This window comes from Trachypithecus francoisi, unplaced genomic scaffold (genome assembly GCF_009764315.1).
Source record: "Trachypithecus francoisi isolate TF-2019V2 unplaced genomic scaffold, Tfra_2.0 Contig01566, whole genome shotgun sequence".
NCBI lineage: Eukaryota > Metazoa > Chordata > Mammalia > Primates > Cercopithecidae > Trachypithecus > Trachypithecus francoisi.
Window position 1 is genome coordinate 2,077,998 of NW_022681441.1, and position 27,419 is coordinate 2,105,416.

Below are 27,419 nucleotides of genomic sequence, written 5' to 3' on the forward strand. Positions count from 1 at the left end.
TAATATTTGGGAGAGATTATATGATTCTGATGGATGCCATGTCAGGCTTGTTCTGAGATCTTTGTGAAAGGATCTCAGGTATTATTCTGAGATCCAGGTTAAATCTGGATCTACAGGGTGGGTATCATTGCTCCAACATAAAAAATGACTACAGGGCAGTGAAGCCACCTAAGAGGAAAGCATCACAGAGAGGTAAAGAGAAGAAAAACATCGATGTTTGTGTATGTGTTTAAAGTCAAATCTAACCCTTGCACTTTTACTTACAGGACAAAGTATTTTTGGTGGCATTTATACTATTTTCTATCAAAAGACATGATTTGTGCTTCTATGTCCACCAGTGATCTGTGAGATCAAAAACTGTGATTCCATTTTCTCACCTACATTTTACAGATATAATGCTTATAAACAAATTCAAGGATAGCAGATCTACAGAGGTAAACATGTCCACACACGTTTATTTTATATAAATTAACCCAAAATAAAAAGTAGAAACAGAAGTCCTCTGGCATAGCCGACTTATAGAACTACATTATTTTAAAAACCAATATAGTTCAGAAATCACATATATTTGAAGAAACAAACAAAAGAGCATTTCAGTGTTGGGTGTTACTTTAGCATGCAATATTACATCACTAAAACAAGGAAAAGCAATACTTGCCCTAAAGGCTTAAAAAATATTAGCAGAGACCAAAAAGTCTATCAGATGAGAACGAATGTCATTGCATCTTCGGTAATGACAATAAAATGTTTGTTTTTAATTTTTCCTTTAAATTTTCTTCCCCTAAAAGCTATCTATAAAAGGACTAGGGAGCAGGATTCACTTCTTGTTGTCATCTGGCATAACACAAGGGAACCTTTCCAAGCAGACCAAGTACCAGTGAATAAGCCTCCAAGATGGGAATAACAAATTCTAGAAAAAGGCAAAGAGCTTGGTACTAGGCTGCACAAAGGTCCAAAAATAAGAGCAATAAAATTTTATGCAGAAACAAGAAAAATCTGAAGAGTCAAATGGTAGAGTCCAAGTGCCAAGAGAAAGGTGTTTCTAATAGCAGTATTCTGTGAAGAAAGAGGAACAACAAGCCGACCAAAAAGGTGGCTATTGCAACAGAGGATGTCTTAACTGCAAAGACCATTTATAGTCATTTTCCCTACAGAAAGTTGGCCCTTTCCGTCAACTCCAATTAAGAGTAAGAAATCCTTGTTTCATTTGTCCTTTAACACTTCTGCCCCAGAACCCTTGTCAAATGAGCTCTTTTGAACATATTTAAGCTTTCTGGTTAAATGTTAAAGAAATAACATTCACATAGCAACTTTTTCTATGCCAACAAAAACATGCCTAATCTTACCCATAAAAAATAGATACCACAGTCTTTTCCAAAATGCATAAAAATCACGACTGCTCTGGTCTAAATGTTATGTCTCCACAAAATTCATATGTTGAAATCGTAACCATCATCTTGGAAGATGATGGCATTAGGAGATACAGCCTTTGGGGTGTGATGAGGTCATGAGCCCAGACCCTTATGAACGAGATTAGGAAGTGCCCTTAAAACAGCTAGAAAGTAGGCTCTTACCAAACACCACTAAATCTACTGACGGTTTTTTTTTTTTTTTTTTGAGACAGAGTCCCACTCTGTCACCCAGTCTGCAGTGCAATGGCATAATCTCCATTCACTACAACCTCTGCCTCCCAGGTCCAAGCGATTCTCGTGCCTCATCCTCCCAAGTAGCTGGGATTACAGGTGTGCACTACACACCCAGCTAATTTTTGTATTTTTAGAAGAGACCGGGTTTCACCATGTTAGCCAGGCTGGTCTCAAACTCCTGACCTCAGGTGATCCGTCCAACCCGGCCTCCCAAAGAAGCTGGGATTACAGGCGTGAGCCACTGCACTTGGCCTCTACTGACATCTTGATCTAAAGATGCAGCCTTTGCAACTTCAGGAACTAAGAGAAATAAATTTTTGTTTACAAGCCATCCAGCTTATGGTATTTTTGTTATAGTGGCCTAAATGAACTAAGACAACTGTAATAAAGAGGTAATATATTTAGTTAATATCACAATTTTGAAGAGGCATAAAAATAGACACAAAAATATCTTATTGTAGAGTAATATTTACTGTTGCTATTGCTTTTTTTGCTACACTCAACATATATATGTGTCTATATATGTATCAATGTATTTAATTAAAGAGAAAAGCATTAAAAAAAGTAAAAATAGAGCATGTATTTATCATTAAGAGTACTAAAATCTTCACACTTCAGCCATTTCATCTTCTGGGAAATAAATGCACTGGGCTAACATGTAGTCTTTAGGGTCCCTTGAAGGGCCCCCATTTGACAGCTCTAGTATTGCTATTGCTCCATTCCTCCCTTGCTTGCCCCCTAACCTGCCTGCCCCATTTCCTCCATGCCTGAACTGAATACCTGTAGGTGTTCCTCAAATAAAGCCAAACTATAAAATACTACTAATCTAATGAATTGCTTTAAAAATACTCAACTGTGCTACTATAGGGCTTTGGGGAAGGCAATTATTTTAAAGACTAAAATTTGGATTTATTCAGCGACTCTTATGGAAGGAATCTAAAAGACTTCAACAAGCTAAGGTTAATTGTGTACGTGTGATGAGTGTTACTTGCTCCCTCTTCAGTCAAGGATGGACTGATTAACCCACTTTCCAATGAAATGAGGAGTAAATGGCATCAGAATATATGTCTGAACTCCTTCTGTCCCTGCTCAAATCAGGAATCCAGTTTCCCTGATCAAAAATCCTATTTTAACCTAAATAGTCTCTCAGATGTCGAAACCATTAGGTTAACAGTCTATGCTTTCATATATAAGCCACCCTTTCTCTTTGAGGTATGGAACATTTAATAACAGTAATTATATCAGCAAATACTTATATACCACTTACTATATGTCTAACCTTCTAACTGCTATATGCATACATTAATTCATTTAATCCTCATAACAACTCTATAGGTAGCTGCTATTATTACCGTGTTTTAGTGACAAGAAAATGGAGACACAAGGCCAGGCATGGTGGCTAACGCCTCCCAGCATTTTGGGAGGCCAAGGCGGGCAGATCACTTGAGGTCAGGAATTCGAGATCAGCCAGCCTGGCCAACACACTGAAACCCGGTCTCTAGTAATAATACAGAAATTAGCCAGGAGTGGTGGCATACACCTGTAATGCCAGCTACTCAGGAAGCTGAGGCACGAGAATCACTTGAACCCGGGAGGCACAGGTTGCAGTGTGATCACACCACTGCACTCCAGCCTGGGTGACAGAGTAAGACTGTGAAAGAAAAAAAGAAAAAAAAAGAGAAAAGAAAGAAAACAGAGGCACATAATTAACTTGACCATAGCAACAGGGCAAATAAGCAGCAAAGCCAGGAGTCAATGCAGGTAGTCTGGCTCCAAACCACTCCACCATATGCAACTAAAGGTAAGGAGCACATAGAAACTCCATTTCTCCCCACTGTTCCAGTTCCCTTTTGCTATTTCATTCCTTTGACTGCATTTACTGAGCACTTACTAAATGCAGCTAAATAAACAAAGTATGTGCCTGGAACTAAATTCACTAACTTAAAGAAAATCAAGCAGCCATGCACAAACAGAAGAAAATTTAAAAACAAAAATTAAAATACTTAGAATCCTATCCAGTGTAATGAAGCGAATTTATTTAACAATTCTTGGTCCAGTTTTTGTCCATTTGGTATTCCGTATCTCCCTGCCTCCCTCAGTGTAACTCTTCACCTGAAGGAAAGAATGGAACAACAAAAAAAAATAGACAATAAACTTTGGGGGCATTTTCATTTCCTAGTGCCAAGTGAGCGTACGAACAATTAAGAAGTTCAGTCTTGCAAAAAAGGAAATTATTTTTTATGCCATCAGAAGCCAATTACTGACACAAGACTAAGTATAAGCCCCGAATTTCTTCCATCTTTGATTCTCTTTTGGCATCATTTTCAATATATGATTTACAAGTTGAAATGTTCTGTTCAGGGTTAAGAAGCTGGAACAGAACACAATGATACTCTACTTCTATAAAACCAGTGCATGTTAAAGCATGGCCGAACTTAAGAATCACTTGGGATGCTTGAAAAACAACAATAACAATACTAGGGTCTCATTTGGAGAATCTAATTTTTTTAAAGGGTGGGTGGGGAGGAAAGGAAAAAGATGCTGGAGGCTTACCTAGATAGTCTAATTTAATTGTTCAGTGACAGTGCTGGGCATTGGTAGCTTTAAAAGTTTTCCAAGTGATTGTAATGTGCAACTATGCTTGCAAGGCAGTTTAAATGCAATCCAAACCTTCTCAAACTTTAATATACATATAAATCACCTAAAGACCTAATTTAAAATGCAGATTCTGATTCAAAAGGTAGGCCATGAGATTCTGTATTTCTACCATGCTTCCAGGCAATGTTGTTGCTGCTATTATGTGGACCATACTTTTGAGCAACACTGTTCTATACCTTCCTTAACAAATTATAATTACTAAAGGTGAGAAGGAATGGAAAAGATATCATGCGTCAAAGCAATGTGGATTATTTCATTTTTATGTAAAAGAGGTAACTGTTTTTGACAAACAACTGGAACCCACAATAAATGCTTACAGAACACAGGGCTACTGTGAACTAAATCAGTTAATATGCATAAAACATGAGGGACTGTTCCTAACCCAGAAATAGTACTCAATAAGTATTAGTTATCACATTGATCTTTTTTTAACAAATGAGTGGCAAATGATGAGTAACCATATCAAGAAAACTCAATGCAGATATATAACTTATGTTCTAGAAAAAATACGGCTTCTACTGCTTACAATCTTCATATTGCGTCATGTTCTTTTATGCCTTAGACCATTAGGTACAGAATTCTAAACACTAGCCTCACAGTTAGAATGTGTGCATTCATTAACATGATGTCTGGGATCTGCTTTACAATACTTTGGCAAAGAAAAAAGAAGAGTAATCCTAGCACTTTGGGAGGCCAAGGTAGCGGATCACTTGAGGTCAGGAGTTCGAGACCAGCCTGACCAACATGGCAAAACCCTATCTCTAATAAAAATAAAAACATTAGCAAGGCGGGGTCGCATGTGCCTGTAGTCCCAGCTACTCAGGAGGCTGAAGCAGGAGAATTGCTTGAACCCAAGAGGCAGAGGTTGCAGTGAGCCGAGATTGCACCAATGTACTCTAGCATGGGCGACACAGTGAGACTCTGTCTGCAAAAAAGGAAGGAGGGAATAAAGGTAATGTAATAAAATCTCCATAAGTAATTTATGGAATAGGTATATGGGGGTTAACTGTCCTCCTAAGTTCTACATATATTTGACATTTTTTCAAAATATTTTTAAATGTTCTATTTTTCAGTTCCAGCTTGATCACTTACTAGCTCTCTGATCATGAGAAAATTATTTAGCATCTTTGATTCACAGACTTCAGATTTCCATATTAACCTCCTCACAGGATTACCTTAGGGATTAAAAGAAACAGTATTAGTAAAAATAACTGACACCAAGTAGGTCACATCATAAAGATAAATTTAAATGTAATCCAGATAGCTCCAATTTTAAGAGAAGCAAAAAGAATGGTAATGTGTTTCTAAAACTGAAACAGGTGAATCTGTAAAGACTGAAGAGTGCCATCTTCTTGCCATTTCAGCTTTTTCTACTGCCTCTTAACATTCTAGACCAGCTTCCATCACAAACAGCAACAGGCAGCATTTAATGAAGACTCCAAAATGCTGTGTCCTGAAATAAATGCATCAAAATGTTTCCTGCATGGCAACACAAATCAACTAAGGGTAGCCTATCGACAAACACCACTTCTAGCTGCTATACTATTCTGTGTTCTACAAGTAACATAAGCTTTTCCTCCCACTCACTCCCTTCATTCACAAACATCTCTGAACAAGTAGCTGGGGATAACAATTCAAGAGAAAAGGAACCTCTTAAATATAGGCTAAATAATCAAAAGCAGAAGATCTCTTCTGGGGCTGGCTCTTCACAGGACAGAAGTTCAAATATGAATAGGCAGCATCTATCTGCCTATTCTGAGGCATAACTACAAAATCATTTTAAAATATACATTATTGGTGGTAATTCCATCATTCTTTAAATAAACCAAATCACTCACAAAATCTCATAGTCAGAAACCTTGTGAAGAAGGAAAGGGGTAGACTTTCATCCATGTGGTCATAATATACAGTTCAGCATAACAGTGAAAGGGAAATAATTATTTAAAATAGTGAATGTACATATGCACATTTCCATTTTTTAAGAATATGGAGAACACTCATACTTCTGTCCAAGACAATTGAATTTCAATCAAATATTGTCACTGAACCAAATATTGTGACCGAATGCGACTCCAGCTTGCCTCTCTTCCATAAGAAAAAATTCTAAAACCTGGAATCTACTACAAATATGTTAACCTCTCTCATTAGCTCAAGAAAGAAAAACAGTGAAGTGAACTTAGAAGCTGTATTTACTAGGGGAATTCCCGAAAGAAGAGCTCTCATAATCTTCTACTTTAAAATTTCACTTGTAAGACACAAATTAAATCCACATTTGTGGAGAGGGGGGAGAGACAAGAAAAATCCAAGCATGTCTCTTACATATTTTCTCACTTGGTTCACATGTACTACCACTGTAATGTTTAATCACTGGTTATTTTACTTTGATATTCCTATCTGAATACAGACTTACCTGATATTTTTCCTATACTTATAACATTCAAATTAGCTGTATATGCATAATAAATGTTGGGCATAATCACAGCGTCAATTTTCTTGGAAAGCAGAGCTTATTTCAGGCAAGGTCTAGCTTCAGAACTGAAATAAACACACACAGCAGGAAAGTTATAATGTATACTTTGTTTTTTCAGGCCATGAAAACCCTCACATTTCAATAAATATATATTAACAAAATGAGAACTGTCAACAAAACACTCTAGTTGTGTGAAGGTTACTCAAATTTTTCATCTACGTGGTACTGGACATCCTTTATAAACAAAAACCAAAAAATATATATTTGAAGTTCAGGGTCCACAAAAACATCACAGGGAAAAAAAAAAGAAGAAAAAGGAAATATGAACCTAAGCTGATTCCAGCAGGAAGAAATTTTCCCACATGCAGAGGTATTCACCATGAAGCAAGAGATAGTAAGAGGCCTCAGTGTGAAACTGGAGCTCCCCGAATTTACAGACCCAGGAAATCAGGGCAGGGTGTTAAATCTTCCCTTACACCTAAACCTATGACCTGCAACTACCTCAACCACAGAATTTCTCAAAGTAAATCAAACCTGGTTCAGATGGATTCAAAATACGTTTATGAATCACAAGAACAAACAAATGTCTCCAATCACCTGCCTCAGGAGAAGCATTAAAAATCTCAATTATCATCTTTTCTTTCAAACACTTTAAGAATTGTGTAACCAGTCTAACCCTAAACATTCATCATAGTACAGGAATAGTTAAAAGTAGTAAATGAAAAATTCTGATCTCAAAACAATTCACATTTGCATCTAAAATGTTACAATGAAACCACATAACTCCCTCCTCAAAATGTTTCATGTGATGTCTCCTTGAAGTGGCTTTCACTTTAGCTATGTGTGGCTTCCTTTATTTGCTTCAGCAACGAAAATATGAAAATGAATACAGGCATACCTCACTTAATGTGTTTTTGCTTCACTGCACTTTGCAGGTATTACATTTTTTACAAACTGAAGATTTATGGCAATTCGGTCACAAGCAAGTCTAGCGGTGCCATTTTTCTATCAGCATGTGCTCACTTTGTGTCTCTGTGTGACACTTTGGTAATTCTCATAATATTTCAAACTTTTTCATTATTATTATCTGTTATGGTAATCTGTGATCCATGGTTTTGTATGTTACTATTGTAATTGTTTTAAAGTACTTCGTGCCACACCTATATAAGTCAACAAATTTAACAAATAAATGTGTGTGCTCTGACTGCTCTGCTGACCAGTCATTCCCCCATCTCTCTCTGTCTCTCCTTGGGTCTCCCTATTCCCTGAGACAAAATAATATTGAAAATGAGGCTAAACAATAACCCTAAAGTGGTCTCTAAGTGTTCAAGTGAAAAGTCACACATGTTTCACTTCAAATCAAAAGGTAGAAATGATTAAGTTTCTCGAGCAAAGCATATCGAAAGTGGAGACAGGCCCAAAGCTAGGCCTCTTGGGCCAAACAGCCAAGTCGTGAATGCAAAGGAAAAATTCTTCAAAGAAATTAAAGGTGCTATCTAGTGAACACACAGATGACAAGAAAGCCAAAGAGCCTAATGGCAATATTTAAGAAAAGTTTTTGTGATCCGGATAGATGAAACCAATCACAGAATTCTCTTAAGCCAACACCTAATCAGCAGCAAGACCCTAACTCTCTTTAATTCCATGGAGGCTGAGAGAGGTGAGGAAGCTGCAGAGGAAAAGCTGGAAATCAGCAGAATTTGGTTCACGAAGTTTAAGGCAAAAAGTCATCTCCACAACATAAAAGTCCCAAGTGAAGCAGCAAATTTTAATGCAGAAGCTACAGCAAGTTATCCAGGAGACCTTGCTAAGACCATCAATGAAGGTGGCTACACTCAACAACAAATTTTCAATAGGGATGAAACAGCCTTCTATTGGAAGAAGATGCCGTCTAGGACTTTCAGAGCTAGAGAGGGAAAGTCAACTCTCGGCTTCAAAATTTCAAAGGACAGGCTGACTCCCTTTTTTAGGGGCTAATGCAGCTGGTAACTTAAGTTGAGGCCAGTGCTCATTTACCATTCTGAAAATCCTAAAGCTCTTAAGAATTATGCTAAATCTACTCTGCCTGTGCTCTGTAAGTGAAACAACAAAGCCTGGATAATAGCACATCTGTTTACAGCATTGTTTGCTGAATATTTTAAGCTCTTGGTTGAGATTGAGATTTTCTGCTCAGAGAAGAAAAAAATTCCTTTCAAAATATTACTGCTCTTTGCAATGCACCTAGTCACCCAAGAGCGCTGATCTTGTACACAGCATCCATTCTGCAGTCCATGGATCAAGGAGTAATTTAAACTTTCAAGTTTTACTATTTAAGAAATGCATCTCATAAGACTATCACTGACATACATAGTGATTCCTCTAATAGATCTGGACAAAGTACACTGCAAATCTTCTGGAAAGGATTCACCATTCCAGATGCCATTAAGAACATTCATGATTAATGAAAGAGGTCAAAATATTCACATTATCAGGAGTTTGAAATAAACTGACTTTGAGGAATTTAAGCCTTCAGTGGAGGGAGTAACTACTATGTGGCAGAAATATCAAAAGAACTAGAATTAAAAGTGAATCCTGAAGACAGGACTGACTTGGTGCAATACCATGATAAAATTTTAATGGATAAAAGAGTTGCTTCTCAAAGATGAGCAAAGAAGGTAGTTTCTTTGGAATCTAAAAAAACTACTTTCTTTTTTTTTGTTTTGTTTTGTTTGTTTCTTTGTTTGAGACGGAGTCTTGCTCTGCCACCCAGGCTGGAGTGCAGTGGCCAGATCTCAGCTCACTGCAAGCTCCGCCTCCCGGGTTTACGCCATTCTCCTGCCTCAGCCTCCCGAGTAGCTGGGACTACAGGCGCCCACCTCGTCGCCCGGCTAGTTTTTTTCATTTTTAAGTAGAGACAGGGTTTCACCGTATTAGCCAGGATGGTCTCGATCTCCTGATCTCGTGATCCGCCCGTCCCGGCCTCCCAAAGTGCTGGGATTACAGGCTTGAGCCACCGCGCCCGGCCAAAAAAACTACTTTCTTTGCTCATCCTTGAGAAGCAACTCAAAGGATTTTGAATACCACATACACTTAGCTGATAAAGCAACAGCTACCCCAAGACACTGAAAGTTCAGATGATCATTAGCACAACAGTTATGTATTTTTTAAGTGAAGTACGTACACTGCTTTTTCAAACATAATGTTATTGCACACTTAACAGACTACAGTAGTGTAAACATAACTTTAACATGCACTGTGAAACCAAAAAGTTTGTGTGACTAGCTTTCTTGTGAAATTCGCTCTATTGTGGCAGTTTGGAATATCTCCAAACCCACAATATCTTCAAAATATGCCTGTATAAAGCCACAATATCTCCAAAATATGCCTGTATAAAAAAAGCAATGTCTACAAAAAACGGCTAACAGTGTACAATAACTAGCACTACATTTTTTTCCAGTCTTAACCTAGGGGAAAAACTTAAGGTCCAATTAAAATGACTTCTTTATGGACCTCATAGTTGGTACTTCATGTTTTGGACCGTCTGTGTTGTAACACCATAATAAGGTCAATAATGCCAAGGAAAGCATAATTTATGGTCCAGTCCCATTGTTGTGGGCCTCAACTACACATTTCTACAAAGAAGACAAAAATGTTTACTCCATGAAAAGTAATAGATTTTTCTCCCACAGAAAACGCCACAGATGTTCAGCCAAAATGATTTCCAGGAGCAACGATATTTTATATAAAAACAAATCCCTAATAACTAAGTATTTTCTATCAATTCATTGACACTATCTAATGTATTTGGCCTCAATCCTGCTTTCAAGTTAGTGTTATGGTGGTAAAAGCCCAGGATCTGAGACAAGACTTAGAGTCCAAATACCTGATCCACCACTTACTCACTAGGAAACTTTGCATAAAGTACTTAAAATGAGGTAATATACACGCAAGGCATGGATATTAATGCCATTAAAATTTTTAGAATACAAAGCTCAAAAAATATCAAAACACTTTATTGCTTGTTTTCTTTGAGCAAGATCCTATGGAGAAGCAAACTCACCTACAAATTAACAGTGTTCTCTTCAAATATGTGTAAAACATTACAAAACATATGCCCAAAATAAATGCACACATTCTCTAATCATTATCCTTAGAAAGTTCATTTCTTCCACTCCCTGAAATCACAAAAGATTAAAGCTCAAGGTAGGCAAAAACACTAGACATTCTTTAAAAAGCTATAATTCTGAAGTAGAGCTACAGAAAAATATACTAGGTAAGAAAAACATCAAGGATAACAACTGCTCATGCACCTCCCTTTTCTACAGAAGCCACAGCTTATTAACACGGGGAATTTGTCCCATGTTACATATGCAGAATCAAAGCAATTTGTGAATACACTCACCCAAAATGACTGGCTCCAAAAATGAATTTAGTAGCCATGTTTGGGTAAATGTCTAGACAAATACACTAATGGCGTAAATTGGAACAAATAACTAAAAAGAATAGGTAAAAGTATTTCAGATTCTTTTTTAAGTCTCAAAAGGCTAGAATCAGAGGTTAGCAAGAATAAATCGAACTGAGATATTACTTTCAATTTTGTGTTTACAAATAAAAATTACAAAATCTAGAGTAAAGAAGACTGGGTTTATAAGTTCATCACATGAAAATGCTCAGGGAAAGTCAGGTATTCCTTAAGTTCAAAGTATGAGAGAAAGTAATTCAACTGGAGCTAAAGTATGACATGGGTCGGAAGAGAGGAAGTACTTTGCTTCATTATTCTTGTGTAATAAACAGAAATATCTTCTCCAGTCAATTTGTTGTAAAAACACAAATGAAGAATAATATGCCAGGCATTGCACTAAGCACTGGAGAGATCAAGTGGATAAGACCCTGCCCCTCAGAGATTTCTCAGTTAATGAAGAAAAAATGCTGCAAACATTTGTGATCCATTGTGCATACAAGGGATGAGAAGTAGCACAGACAGCTGGTAATGGTTTCAGGTAAGTTTCACACAGGAGAGACAGACTAAAAGTGTTCCATGCAGAGGTAAAGCAAATGAAAAGCAGGGAAGGTATGCTTCGGGTGTTTAAGTCCTTCAGCTCAATCGACTTTTATTATATGCCAAACACAGATAAACATTCAGAATACATATATAAATAAAAAATGCTCCCAGCTCCCAAAAATTTATATTCAAATAAATTGGAGACTTAAAATAAGTTCAGTACAATGTAACATATGCTATATTATAAGTATTTTCAGAATTCATGTGATAGCGTCAAATTCCATAATATACAGAGTTCCTGCAAACCAGTAAAAAAAGGGATCAACCACCAAGTAGGTACTGGCATAATCAAATGTTCATTTTAGAAAAATAATCCTAGTGACAGTGTAACAAAACACATGTATGCAAGAGAAAAAGGTTGAAAGCAGAGACACTGATGTTGCCAGGCTCCTGCAGCACTAGGTTAGAAGTATTTAAAAGACTTGAACTGAAAGGTATGTTTAGTTGACTGGATGGGTGGTGGTGACATCAGCAAGCATAGGAAACACAGGAGAAAAGACACCCAACTGTATTTTCACCATACCTATCCACAGCAACTGTTGTATATAGGGTTTGAGAGACAGCTCAAGAGAAAAGACTAGGTTGCAAATACAGACATGCCAGTGATCAGCCTACAGGCAGTAATTAATCCTGTAAGTGTAAGGACATGAGACTGCCTAGAAGAAGGTATAAAGGGATAAGGGAACATCAACATTTAGGATTCAGTTAAGATGAGATAGCAAAAAAGCCGAGAAAAAAGAAAGTCATGAAAGCCAATGAGGACAACCTTTCGAGAAGAACAAAGTGATTGATACCATGTCAAATATCACAGAAAGCAGCCATTGGACAGCTACTGTCAACCTGCCTCAGTGGATTGGTAGGGTTCCCCAAATGACTGTACAATGGATTTGACAGTGGATACGAGGTGAGGAAGTGTATTACTTTAAAGATAAGTACTACTCCTTCTAGAAGTAAAAAGCATGTCTTTCAAAGGAGCTGTCCAGCAGCAAAATTACAATACCTAACATATATTGGGAACACTTTCCATGCAGGCACTAACGCTAGATATTTTACATAATATTCCTCACGCCGTTACAACAACCTTAAAAACTTCGTATAGTTTCCAAATTTCCATAAGAAAAATGGGTTCAGAATGGTTACATGACTTGCCCATGGACACACAGTTGGCATATGGAGGACAGAGGATTTAAATCCAGGTTTTGTCTAGCTGTAAACCAATGCTCTTTCCACACTGTGATGCTGTCTCCCCATCACTGGAAGTATGTGGAGGGAGGCAGAGTGAAGAGTGGCTTGTTAACCATCTAACAGAAATACCTTTTCTTTTGAAAGATAGTTTAACCAGCTCACTTCTGAGCCCTCTTCCACCTTCAATAGTCTATGATTCTATCTCATATACCCTGCTCATAAGTGAGTTATAATGGCTGCAGAATTCCAAATATAATGCCTTTTTTTTTTTTTTTTTTGAGGCAAGGTCTCATACTGTTACTCAAGATGGAATGCAACGGCATGATCATGGCTCACCACAGCCTCAACCTCCTGGGCTCAAGCGATCCTCCCACCTCAGCCTCCTGAGCAGAAGCTGGGACAACAAGCATGCACTACCACGTCCAGTGTTTTTTTAGTTTTGTTTTGTTTTGTTTTTTGTAGAGACGAGGTCTCACTATGATGTCCAGGCTGGTCTCAAATTCTTTTTTTTTTTTTATTTTTTTATTTTTTATTATTATACTTTAAGTTCTAGGGTACATGTGCATGACGTTTATATCATGTATAACTCCCCAATGCAATCCCTCCCTCCTCCCCCCTCCCCATGATAGGCCCCAGTGTGTGATGTTCCCCTTCCCGAGTCCAAGTGATCTCATTGTTCAGTTCCCACCTATGAGTGAGAACATGCGGTGTTTGGTTTTCTCTTCTTGTGATAGTTTGCTAAGAATGATGGATTCCAGCTGCATCCATGTCCCTACAAAGGACGCAAACTCATCCTTTTTTATGGCTGCATAGTATTCCATGGTGTATATGTGCCACATTTTCTTAATCCAGTCTGTCACAGATGGACATTTGGGTTGATTCCAAGTCTTTGCTATTGTGAATAGTGGCACAATAAACATACGTGCTGGTCTCAAATTCTTAGGCTCAAGCCATCCTCCCACCTCAGCCTCCCAAAGTATTGGGATTACAGGCATAAGCCACTGCACCTGGCCTCAATCTTCATTTTTTTCTCATATTATCAAACTAATTTTAATGCCTGCTAAAATTCATACTTAATAGGAAGACAATCTATAATTAAAATCATCCCTTGTTAAGTGGAAAGAAAAGACTTATCGACACTGAATCTCCCATGCTTTGTATAGCACTAGGCACAGAATGGCATTCAGTGTTTTGGAAATGAGTGAATGAAGGAATGGTCTGCCTCTTGTCTTTGATAACACTGACTATCATGTCAGCCAAAAATGGGCATCCATCTTTATTTTAAAATAAGCTCAAAGTCATAACACATGGAAATATATCCTACACTTCTCACAAATTAATACTGATTACATTTATTTTTGCAAAAAACGAAAACACAGTCTATGGAGGCAGCTTATCACTCCCTTTTCTGCATTCCCACAGTAGGATGTAGCACCTTCTGCTATTAAAGTAAGCACAACCTATACTGTGGTTTCCTTTTGCTTCTCACACTGGACAGTAACCTTCAGATTGCCTACATTGTTAGGCCGCAAGAACATAGTGCAGAGCCACACACGTAGTGAGCACTAAAAGTCTGACACATACGTAAGCAGGATGGTTAGATCGATGGCTTAATAAGTAGAAGCAGTATCTTTCTAACAGCCATTTTACACTCAAGCAAATAATCTACTTACCAAGCAGGAGATTATATCATATGAGAAATAGGGACGCACCGAAAACCCAGTGACACTTTTTTTTTTTCTTTTTTTTGAGGCAGAGTTTCGCTCTTGTCGCCCAGGCTTGAGTGCAAGGTTGTGATCTCTGCTCACTGAAACCTCCGCCTCCCAGGTTCAAGTGATTCTCCTGCCTCAGCCTCCCAAGTAGCTGAGATTACAGGCACCCCGCCACCATGCCCAGCTAATTTTTATATTTTTAGTAGAGATGGTTTTTCACCATGCTTGCCAGGCTGGTCTAAAACTCCTGACCACAGGTGATCCACCCACCCAGCCTCCCAAAGTACTGGGATTACAGGTGTGAGCCACCATGCCCAACCCCCGAGTGACACTTTCAAAGAGGCATGGGATATGGATTTAAAAAGAAGCGTGAAAGTTCACTCTCAAAAAGGCTCCTGAATAACAGGATTTTTTTCCTAGATTCAACATTATCCAAAGGGAAAAAAATTTAAATTATCCAGTTCAGTAAATTATGTTTTAAAGATCAGGTACTTTTGAAATAGCTATCAAAAAGGCCATTCTTATCTTAAAAAATCATGAAATTTCAGGTATGGTAGTCCCTGGAGATGTGTGAGAAGACCTCATAAAGCACTTTGAAGTCACCCCAAATGTGCCTACCTAAATGTTTCAAGATCTGTTCAATTTACAGACCTGGCTAGCAAAGGGACAGTCTCCCATGACAAGTCTCGGCCTTTCTTCCATCCAGATATACATGATATAACATTCACTTCTATGAAACACTAGGATAAACAAATCCAAATTCTAATGAACCAACATAAAAAAAAATGTGCAGGGAAATACACACATGTGTAATTTCCACTGTAATTAAAGACTTATCAGTAAGATCCAGCAACAGAAAGTTATACAAAATGCCCACCATGACGGTTGCAGCTCCATCTCTTCATGTCAGAATGCAAGGGAAGGTAGCATTTTAGGGTTGAATGTGAATCCACTCTTGTTTATACATAGATATCTTAAAATAAGTCATTGGCAAACTTCTGTAGGTTACCAGTAGCTGTTAATACCTCACAGCTGAGTCTAACGCAACAATGTGTTGTGATATCATAGTTGGAAACCACTGGTCTCCTTCATATCTCAGTGAAACTCAAACTAGTTATCAAAATACAATCAAATTCATTGCATTTGCCAAATTCAACGGCATTAGGAGCAGACAATCTTCAAAGATTAGGCACAAGTGAAAGCAAGCACAAGAGGAAGGTTTGGCTGTGGTCAAGTGAGGTGCTGAGCTAGCTGTCTTTGTGGCGTGATTTGAAAAGTAAACAAAGGGGCACGGCCTTTCACTAGCCCCACTATCACCACATGGTCCTATGCTTTCATCCTGTCTTTATTACTTGCCTGTATTACAAATGAAAGGTGAAAGCAATGCCTTTAGAAAGTCACTGTTAAAACACATCTGCTATCTAGGTTTTACAGAGATTTCTACTTATAGACCAGATTAGGCATTTGATGACTTGAAACTGCGTAAGCCATGGAAAAAAAATAACAAGGGAATTTCAATGGGAAAGGCATAAGAACTAAGAGCATCATGACTGTGGCAATTCTCACCCTTGCAAGGGGGATCATGGGATGGTAAACTAGGCCCACCTGTAAAGGCTTTTGAGTTCCAAGTTGGCATGAGGACACGGAAGGGCAAGCAAGAGTACCAAGCACCACGCACGAGATGCTGGAGGTTCTGTGGAATAAGTCAGTCAAGATCAACCTTTGTTCACTTCTCCAGTTTCAACGGACTCCAACAGCCTGACTTGGGTTTAAAGGCAGACTCCTGGGCAACAGAGCAAGACTCCGTCTCAAAAAACAAAACAAAACAAAACAAAAAACAAAAAAAATAAAAAATAAAGGTAGACTCCTAGGATGGAGGAGGACCTAGAAACCGCCAGGCATAGGTGGCTCACACCTGTAATCCCAGCACTTTGGGAGGCCAAGGTGGGTGGATCACCTGAGGTCAAGAATTCAAGACCAGCCTGGTCAATATGGTGAAATCCCATCTCTACTAAAAATACAAAAAGAAAAAAAAAAATTAGCCAGGTGTGGTGGCGGTGCCTGTAATTCCAGCTACTTGGGAGGCTGAGGCATGAGAATGGCTTGAACCCAAGACGCGGAGGTTGCAGTGAGCCAAGATCGCACCATTGGGCTCCAGCCTGGGCAACAAGAGCAAAACTTTGTCTCAAAAAAAAAAAAAAAGCAAACAAAAACACGCTAGAAGACTTAAGAACGAGAAAGCTGGCTGGCTGCAGTGGCTCATGCCTGTAATCCCAGTACTTTGGGAGGCCAAGGCAGGTGGATCACTTGAGGTCAGGAGTTCAAGACCAGCTTGACCAACATGGTGAAACCCTCTCTCTACTAAAAATACAAAAAAATTAGCCAGGCAAGGTGGCACATGCCTGTAGTCCCAGCTACTCGGGAGGCTAAGGCACAAGAATTGTTTGAACCCCAGGAGCTGGAGGTTGCAGTGAGCCAAGATCGCGCCACTGCGCTCCAACCTAGGCAACAGAGTGAGACTTTAAAAAGAAAAGAAAAGAAAAGAAAGAAAGCTGTTTTTAATATCAAATGAGCTCTCTGGAGGCAAACAGGTAAGACTCATTCTATGGAATTCGGTAGGGCAATGCTAAGAATAAGGAAGCATATTCAAAGCGTCAGATTGTAATCAAGCATAAGAAAATATTCCTTGAAAGCAGAGTTGTCCAGGATGGAGTGAGAGGTATATGGAATAGAGAGCTGCCTCTCACTAGATGTGCACATGCAGGGATGGGATTCTATCCATCAGAGAGGCTGGACAAGGAGTTCCACATTAGAGATAGCCTGAGCTAGAATTCTGGTGTACCTTCCAATTCTAGGAGTCTGATTTGTATGCCTAAATTCAAGCACGAGCAAGTATAAGAGATAAAAGGTCTCCCCTACATCCCCCAATCCTTATCCCCAACAAATAGAGGATTTTGAGCCAGACAGAAAATTAGATTTATTTCCAAGGATCCTTCCAGCTTCAAAACGCCATCTGGTTTAGACTATTCTTCATCATACATAAAGTTCACATTTACAACCAAAATAAATGAGAATCATTTATTCTCTCCATTCAGAAGATTCCCATAAACCATCCCAAAGTTAAATGCCTCTAACTGGTTAAATTTTTTTAAAAATCACCTAATTCTCTGAAGCTTCTAAATATTTTCTCTCTGTAGTTGACTGGGGTGATGGACAACATCTGAGTATGATCAACTACAGAAAGATGTTCTAATATTTGAAGCCTGTAGTTAAATCACCACTCACCCTTTTTTGTTCAGACTGAATAATCTCTCAGTTCCTGTCACAATTTATTTAAAGTCCCTTAATCATCTTGGGAGCTATTTTATAAAACATACTCCAAAATTTAACACATCCATTTCTGGAAGGGCACGTGGAATGAGACAGAGTACTCAGGGAGAATTCTGACCAGAGACAATGACAACAGAGATTCCCTCCTGGCTGCTGAATGCAAACCAACAGAAGCTAACAGTGAGATTTTATGTAGGAAACTATAATTTCCTTAGTCTTCAACTCTTTGAAATGAAAGTATTTCTGTGTTAGTAAGACAAAGTATATCCTGGCCCATGTGAGAGACTGGAAATATTGATTCAGAACAAAAATAAAATGGAGCTTGGAAAGCCCCAGCTGGCTTTCTTTAATCAGAAGTCATACAACCACATCTGGGGTAGTGCAGCTTTAGTGGTCTTCTGTAAGGATGGGACTAAGAGCAAGTGCCTCACTATACTGCCACTCTATTGGTGTGGATTCCAGTACTGAGCTTTTCTAAAAACACTCACCATGCAGAAATGCCATCAGGAGAGGTGACTCATGAGCAGCCTGTACTTGTGATGGGCCTGAACATTTTTTTTTGGTATATACACAGTAAGTCATCACCTATCGGGATGTATAGCATGTTTTAATCTTTGTTCTAATTCCTAATCTTACACATTTTTATTCATTTCAATTTGTACATTGTGAAGACTAATATGGGCCTCCCACATGCTTGTCAAATGTCTCTCCCCTCAACTTAGTATCATCACCTGTCTTCCTGAGAAAGAAACCATCACTCTTCTTTGAGGAAATCAACCTATACACCTTGTGACAATAATCCATTAAAAGCCAACCACTCCCCATGGGAAAGCCACTTCTGCCAGTTATGCTTCTGCATGCTGGCTACTGAGCAACAATCATGTAATACCAGTTAATAAAATACAGCACTTCAAAACCTCACAGGAAAACACACTTCTACAAAGACTGGAGCTTACAAGTCAAGAAACTCATCAGACGTTTGCATACTGATCATGATTTAAGATTGACAAAATTTCAAAACATAAAGGAACCCTATAATTTAGAAATTTAAATCCATCTTATCCTTCATGTTATTTTATTCCTTTAACAACCATGTATCAAATGCCTATTCTACAGCAGGCCCTGTGCTAGAGCCAAAGATACAAAAGTAGATAGAACCTCTGTCTCTAAGACTTTCCAATTCCTGGGGAGGAGAGGTAGACAAGGAAACAAGTCATCACAGCAACATGCTTTTATCAAGGTGTTCTCTATGAGAAGGAAGAGGCTCAATTTCCTTATTCTAAGTGAAGGTGTCAGGAGATGCAGGTCCCAGAGGATGCAACTTCTGAACTGAAGCTCGAAAGAAGAGAACTGAATGATCAGGAGAACGTTTGTTATCCCAATAATCAGGCCCACACAAAACAGGAATGTGTGTAACTTTAATAGCATTAAATATAATGAACCAACAATGCCAGATTTATCATTTTTTAAAATGTAGTTCCTTTGTAAAAAGCAAACAAAAAATAAAATAAACTTGAATTCCTGATTCAGGTTCCATCCTTTTAAGAATATATCCTGCTTTTAATTTAACTTGATAAAATGGCATAACTTACAAGATGTTTTAAAAACAAATGTCAACAGATGGCTCAAAGCCCACTTGTAAGAATCTAAGGAGTCAACAGCGTTAGTGCTACCTTTTTCTTAACTTTTCATAGCCTGTGTATCTTTCCACTGGAAGGCACCCAATGACGTTTTGGGGGCCAGAGAAGGGAATGAGGTCCGGCTGGAGAAGGCTGCATTACAAAAGCATTATAGGAAATTATATATTAAGATGTAAACAGGGAAACAGGTTTTTTCCAATTTGTTTTCTTTTTCATGAAATTTACCAGGTCATTTTATCTTCAAGTCCATGTCTAGACAATAATTAAAATACACAAATCACCCAATAAATCAAACACTCATTGATTAACGTATTTTTTCTCACGTGTCAGAAATTCATCAGCCTAAGGGGGAATACAATAAAAACTGAAAGACAGGTATCAGGTTCAAGCAAATAAACTAAATTGAACAGAACTTAGCCTTTTATATTCAGCAGGGATAAAGTGAGTTCAAGTGACCAAACAAAACAGCTCTCATTCTAATTGTGTAACCTTATTAACGCCTCCTTCTCATACTCCATGCCCCAACTGGGCTGGAGAAAGAAGCACTCCAATTCGCCAGTCACCATACAGAACCATTTACAAATGGAACTTAAAATAATACACTCAAAATAAAAACAAAGGCTTCAGAAGGCACATGAGAATTTTGCAATGCCCGTATCATTCAATAAGAATTTATTCAGCACATAATGAGCAAGGCATTGAGCTAGGGACCAATAAGACAATGGCCATTTTTTTCAAACTAAAACTTTAAATACAAATGTTACAATTTTATGCAACTTCCAAGTACATGCAGCAACCAAGACACATAGTTTAGACACTGACAGACTAGAATTTCCAAAACATTTTGATATTACATAGAAACAACTGGACATTTTAAATAAAAACTACTACTAATTCTTCCCAAAAGAAAGGAAAACTGGGACAATAAAATCACCACAGAAAGACTCTCCTTAAGTCTAAGAATCTTAGAGCTGATGAAAATTTTTTAAATTTAGCTCCATATAAATAAAACTCTGTCTTTGAACATCAACCATCATTCTTCTGGTTTCAGTTGTCGAAAGTACCTGAAATTGACAAACATTGTAAAGTAGTATGTCATAATCTTGAGGTAGCTTTTATAAATCATTGATATCTACTTGTTTTCCTCTTTTGCAGAAAGACACACACAAAACTTCCAGTTGCAAGAGACAGAAGTTCACAGACAGGCAGACCATTTTTTAAAATAGAGTCACAGTATATTTTGCTGTGACTATCCAAAAGCATGGATAAGGAAAACAAAAAGAAGGAAAACAAAGTTCTATTCCTCTCTATGATAGTCTCAAAAAGAATCTACTTGAATTCCAAAAACATAGCATTTTAATAATTTATTGCCATTTCCTCAGTGAGGGCTTTTACTTTTTTAATATCTAAAGCTTCCACTATCCGAGTGCATATTTGTTAAGACGGATTTGAGATACCAGCAACTGGGCTAGGTCATAAAGTTGATAACCCATCTGATTTAAGCCATTATTCAGAACCCCTAACCATGGAGGAATACAATATTGTTATTTGACTTCTCAAATGAAATATAATTGATGGATTCATATAAAAGATGGAATTATTATAAAATAAAATGATTTTAGAATGCTGAAAATGTCAAGAGTACTAAAGACTGAACTTCCAAACTAAAATCCTATTTCATTGCACACATCAGTCCCACCTAATGACTGCTTTAAAAATAGGAATGCAACACCTCAGAATCACTGGCTGATATTTTTACCTGATCCTGCTCTAGAAATTAACAAAATCATCAAATCTGAGGATTTTGTTTGTCAAACCAGAGCATCAGTGTGGGTCATTATCTGGAGTTCAGACAAACAGGCTTAAGACAACATCCTTCAAAATGAAAGTAAATGACATTCCTTTGCAGGAGAGTATGCTATTCTATTTCTGTGTGTATATTTACCTGAACAGAAAGCAATGTTTAACAGTATTTCTTTAGTGAACCTCAGGCCAAGGTCAAACTAGATCATAATATTTATTACCAAAATTTTATGTCTGCTAAATACAGAAATACACAAAGCTTCCTCTCCCAATCAAACTATTTTACATAGCTAATTATTTAGTAAAACAAAATGGGGAACGAAATGGGAAGAGACCTTAAATATACTAAAAGAAGTAGCCATTTGCTTTTCTTTTCTTTTCTTTTCTTTTCTTTTTTTTAAGAGCTATGGTCTTACTATGTTGTCCAAACTTCTACCTCAGCCTCCCAAAGTGCTGGGATTATAGGTGTGAGCCACCACACCTGGCCAGTGGCAATTTTTAAAAATATTTTTAAGTGAGAAAAGCCTCTTTAATAAAGAAAATAATTTGTTTACACTTACCTCTAACCATTCTAATACCATTCTGTATTCTGTCTCCACTTCTTTAACTATAAAAATAAAATTCATCATAAGCTACTCTTGACCCAAGGCACTCATGGCTTTCAATACTAATGGTTCTGATTATTCTCAGGTGACCAAAAAATACATAACACGTTGTCATTTCTAATTCTGTGTTAGCAGTGACTGAATCGCCATTACGAGGCAGTGGACAAAGTGTAACCAACCACCCACCCCCCGTATCGCCTTTGATTATCCTCTGGTCCTCACAAGTTGGCAGTGGATACAATTAATCCCCTTTTATGTATAGGGAAAGTTAGCCTGTGAAGTTATAACATATACCAGTGGAATTACAGAAAGTTGAAGTTCAAGGTCTCACCATATCCCTCTTATATATAAAGAGACTGCTACATCAGAAAGTTGCTGAAAAAAAATTGACAAAACGATTTTTAGTAATTGTCAAAATTCTGTATCATGAATCACCACCATTCTTCACAGTTCTGGAAGTATTCAAAATGGTAATTTAACCATCACATCTCCATTGCTAAAAGGAGAGTATCTCTGCAAAAATGCTGTTTTCCAATGAGGTCACCCTAAATGGATTATTTATTTGGTGTCATAATTAGTTTCAAATTTACACATAGCTGACACAAAAAAAGATAAGGAAAAGCATGAGAGGCCAATTACAAAAATTATAAATGAATGGTATCTCAAAATCATATTTCATCTCTCTAAAATTACAAATAAAACAAAGAGACAAACAGATTTTAAAAGGCATATTTTTAAACAAATCTTAGAGTAAACCTCATTAATTAGATTCTAGATGCTAATTTTTTCCTATTTTAACTGGATGTCTTAAGATACACTGTCCATTTAAAGTAAGGGTTCTGTTCCACACTTCCCAAAAAACCTATTATCTTCAAAATGTTGATTATTCTAATTGATGGTATTTTAGAATCACCAGAATTCCCCTGAATCCCAGTCTCAATTGTTACATTAATCATTAAATTTACTGAAAGTATTTACAACAATGTACTTGTGTTATATTCACTTTATAATAGTCCCGAAAGGAAATGTTAATAAATAGACCAACCTAACTTGTAACGAGCAGGATGATTTGCACACTGTTCACTAAGTATTGAAAAGAATTTGTTCTCTTGGCATATTAACAATGCTGGAACTACGTTGTTTATACTTTTTGATTACTGGACCCCTTTCTTCACATCCAATGCTGATGTAAACTTTAGCCAACAAACACTGGTGTTTTTTCATAATAAATTTAAATTCATGATACTGAATTAATAAAGTTTCACCGTACTCAAATTGAAAACCAGATACATGAAACTCAACTGATGGTAACAAAATGTCAGCAAAATAAATTCACAAGCTCTTCTTAGAACACCACAAATAAATGACATTATTTACTACTCTGTTGCATCAAGGTCTAAACACCACAGTTATTACCAATGTGGCATATTTGTTTTCTTTTTAAGTAGTATTATCAGTCTCACCCAGCTAGAAATACTAGTGACTGGAATCCTTATTTACTTAATAATACTTAATCAGCATCTTCTTGCTTCTATATAGGATTTTAGTATCTTTTCAGAATTCTCCTATGTATACTCTGTCTACATGAAGTACGTAAGCTGTCAATACACCTGGAAAACAGCTCATTCTCTAGAGCCAAAAGCAACCTTACACAAAGCACAACAACGTACTACCTATAGTTTCTGAGAGATTCCACAAAGCTCTTCTCAGAAATTTATTCTCAACAGCCTCCCATAGTTTCCAAAATTTCTACCATTACAGTTTGAGTTAAGGTGAAAGTCCCATCACAAAATAACTTGGGGATGGAAACAGAGGGAAGGAACGTTAAGAGATTTAACAAAGGCAAACACTCATTATCACATAGGGTTTAATTTCCTCTAAGTATTTTTAACTATCACATAGCACAGTTCTATGACCAATAGGGAATGCTAGGGCCAGACAATACATTCTAGGCAGGAACAGAGAGAAATGAAGAAAAGCCAAAGTTTGGGACAAGGCCTGTAGAGTACCACCAAGAGAAAAATCAGGACGGGGGTTGGGGGGAGGAAGACAGTTATTCTTCTATTTATTGCTGTCGGTTTGCTGTATGTATCTTTTAAAACATAATGTAAAACAATAAATAGATCAAATTATTTTGATTTCCAGCAAATGTCATTAGCAAGATGTTTTCACTGAATTTTTCTACTTTCCATTGTTTTAATCCGAGACGACTCAAAATGAAACAGCACTAGTTTTGCTAACTGAAGTAACTTTTTCTCCTGGGATAATCTAAATGAATATTTTTCATCTCCACTCCATCATTCTCTTTCATTTTTAAGGTTTAGAACTGATCAGGGTATCTGAATACATGCTAGCAGATTCTATAAACCTCAAAAATAACATAGGTGAGACAAACTCAACCTACCTCTCTAAGGCTGCATTCAAAAAGTGCAATTAAGAAAACAGTATCATCATAGTACTACAAACTACAAGCACATCTTTATTTGTAAATAGCCGTTTGTTATACAACAAAAGCCAGATGACACTAACAATGATAACTGTAAGCAAATGCCACGGTAATAACAATCTGAATGTTTATTTCTGTATGCATATATAGTAAATAATACTACATATACTTTGTAAAAAAGAGAAAATTTAAGGGGCACAAATACTTCCTCAAGGATAACTTATTTTCTGTATTAAAGAATGAGTTAAATAGCCATTGAGATGAAGTTCTAACAAAATTTCAAGTAAATCATGGTTTCTAAACTCCGTATTATCTAATTTTTGGAAATTAAATCACTTGTTAGTATGTTTCACATTCAGTATACCCATACTTTCCATTCATTCAATATGTGTATACATATTCAAGAGGAAATATTATTTCACAGAAGGCTAATAATCAAAATAGATTATCTCAAATAACTAATCACAAAAATCTTACGTATGACAAAATGTTGAATCCAACCTTGGATAATGCCTTTCATGCCAATAATATAAAGTCTACAAGAGACTTTATATTATATATATAAAGTCTACAGGATAAACAACAACAGGGTATCTGCCTTAAAATCAGGATTCATCAACAAAACTTCTCTAAACAAAATTTCACATTTCACATCTCACACCAGGATCTCTATCAAAACAAATGCAAAATTAACTTTTCCTATTTTGAGTCTATTATCCACATAGTATGTAAATAAAATTTTTGAAATTATGGGAGGATGTATTTAAAATGAAAAGCCATTTATAATGATACAGTATTGAAAAAAACCAAGGCAAAGTAGACTTGGAATGGTTGAGTGGGCTCTTCTTCCATTTGCTCTTCCATTCTAAATGGTAGACACTAAGCCAGAAGGTATAAACATTTATGTTTACATGTTCACCTGACTTTACATTTACATTAAGAATCCACATCCTGTGATTTAAAACAGGGAATGTGACCTTATGTGTGCACAAGTGTTTTTTTTAATTGCCAATACATTCACTAGTATCATTTGAATTATAAGTTTTACATTGTTTTGATCTTAACCTAGATTAGAGCTACATCTAAACTTCACACATTAAGGAGATAGTTGTCATTCTCTAATATTCCAGCAAAAAGTCTCAATTTTTGAAAATGTCAACAGAAGCCTTTCATGCAAAACACAGCTCTCTCAAATAAATCTGAATGGACTGTTTCCATGAAAATCCATGCCTGCAAGAAAAATAAAATAGCTGTGCATCTCTCTGCAGCTCTATTTCAAATCATTTTTGCAGAGCTATTTCCTCATTATTTTCATGGGTGTATGAATCCTGCACAGAAGCTGAAGCAGGAATGATTCCAGTATAACCAAAACAAAAGATATCTTGTTCTTTCTGAAAAAAGGGAACACAATTTCCCCCATCACCACCGCCACTCACACAGAAAAATTACTTTAGAAACTGAGTAAACCTCTAAGGAGAAAGAATCATTTCCGAAACCCCAGAGGGACTTGCGTATCATGGTCTTTGGGCTGCAGGGTTACTTCACTTTTAAGTGCTCATGGTCCGAACGACTTGACTGCCTTGCACTCTAGCTGCATGCTCTGGCCACATTAGATACCATCTCTGTTCTACACACCACACATACACACATTAAACCAGCCAGAGCTGTTTCCAATTTCAGAGGCCCGCTCCGCGCACAGGTGATGCCCATCCTTGCTTTGCTTGGTGTCCTGAACCCCAGGAATGAGAGATACTACTTAATCCAGGTGGGTCTGCTCTGTTGCCTCATCCTTCCAGGATTCATAGGATGGTTCCTCCCCGACTACACCTAGGAATACAAGGAGGCCAGTGGATCCCGGTGCGATAGAGAGAACAACCACAGCCTGTCCCCTTCCTCACTCTGCACATCCCAGTTTCTCTTTGCCAGCAACCTCAGTACCATCCTCGCCAGGAGTTTATCATCCCAGAGGCGGGGAAGAGGAGGCAGTAATAGGAATCAAACAGCCCGTTACAAAAAGGATGCCAGGGCATGGAGGAAGCAGACGGAATTAGGTTATCACTTGGAAGGTGTGCACCAGTGGAGAACCCTTCAAGAGCAATGACAGGTCGGCGGGGGCCTGCCAGGGATGGCAAAGGAGGCTAGAGAAGTGGTTTTCGTGTCTCTCCCCGGGGCGTGCGGGGGAAATCCCGGGGCGGCAACGGCTGGTGCTCTCGGGTCGTTCCCCGCCTCCCGCGCCCCCCGCGGGCACCCTCTAGCCAGCGGCCGCCCCCGCCCCCGCCCCGCGCGGAAGGAAGCGCCGGGCTCCCCCCACGCTCTCCCGCTCTCTCGCGAGTCCTGTGCAGGCCCTTCCAGGGGGAGGGGGAGGGGGGCGCGGAGGGAAGTGCTGCAATGGAGCGCCAAGAGAACCCTGCCGGAGCGAGGCAGTCGGTGGAAAGCCATGGCCACATAAAAATGCTATATTAATTTTTTAAAAGCCATAAATCACCCCTCCCTCTGCAGAAGAAAACCATAAACCCGATCCCATGCAAGCCTGCGAGCAGCCACCCACTTCCTATTTCTGTCACAGCAGCTACACCCTACCAGCAACCACCCGCCGGGCGCCCCCTCCCGCCACCGCCACCCCCGCCGCCGCCTCCCCGCGGCTCATCCATTTGCCAACTGACGCCCCCGTCAATAAAAATGCCCCAAGTGAGGCTGGGTGGGACGCGTGGAGGAAGGGCGCCGCGGGGGCGGGGGGTTCGCGGGTTGCACAATATCCTAGAAGGTCCGCGGCTGGAGCGGGTAGAGGAGAACCTGGGGCGGGGGAGGGGAGGCGAGGCGAGGCGAGCTGCCCAAGCGCCTGCGGCACACGGTGCACCCAGGCCACCGCGGCGCTCAGCTTAC

At 38.3% G+C, this 27,419-nt stretch overlaps 1 protein-coding gene and 1 long non-coding RNA gene across 3 annotated transcripts in view; both read right to left on the reverse strand.

The window, feature by feature from the left end:
* PPP3CA (protein phosphatase 3 catalytic subunit alpha) overlaps positions 1-27,419 on the reverse strand; it is a 331,871-nt gene that overhangs the window by 303,643 nt on the left and 809 nt on the right. The gene's annotated exons all lie outside the window — the stretch shown is intronic.
* On the reverse strand, positions 5,182-27,411 carry LOC117064193. Its single transcript, XR_004429317.1, has 4 exons — positions 26,596-27,411; positions 6,715-6,839; positions 5,397-5,479; positions 5,182-5,229 (listed from the first exon to the last, which is right to left on the reverse strand). It is a non-coding gene; the product is annotated as an uncharacterized LOC117064193 (long non-coding RNA).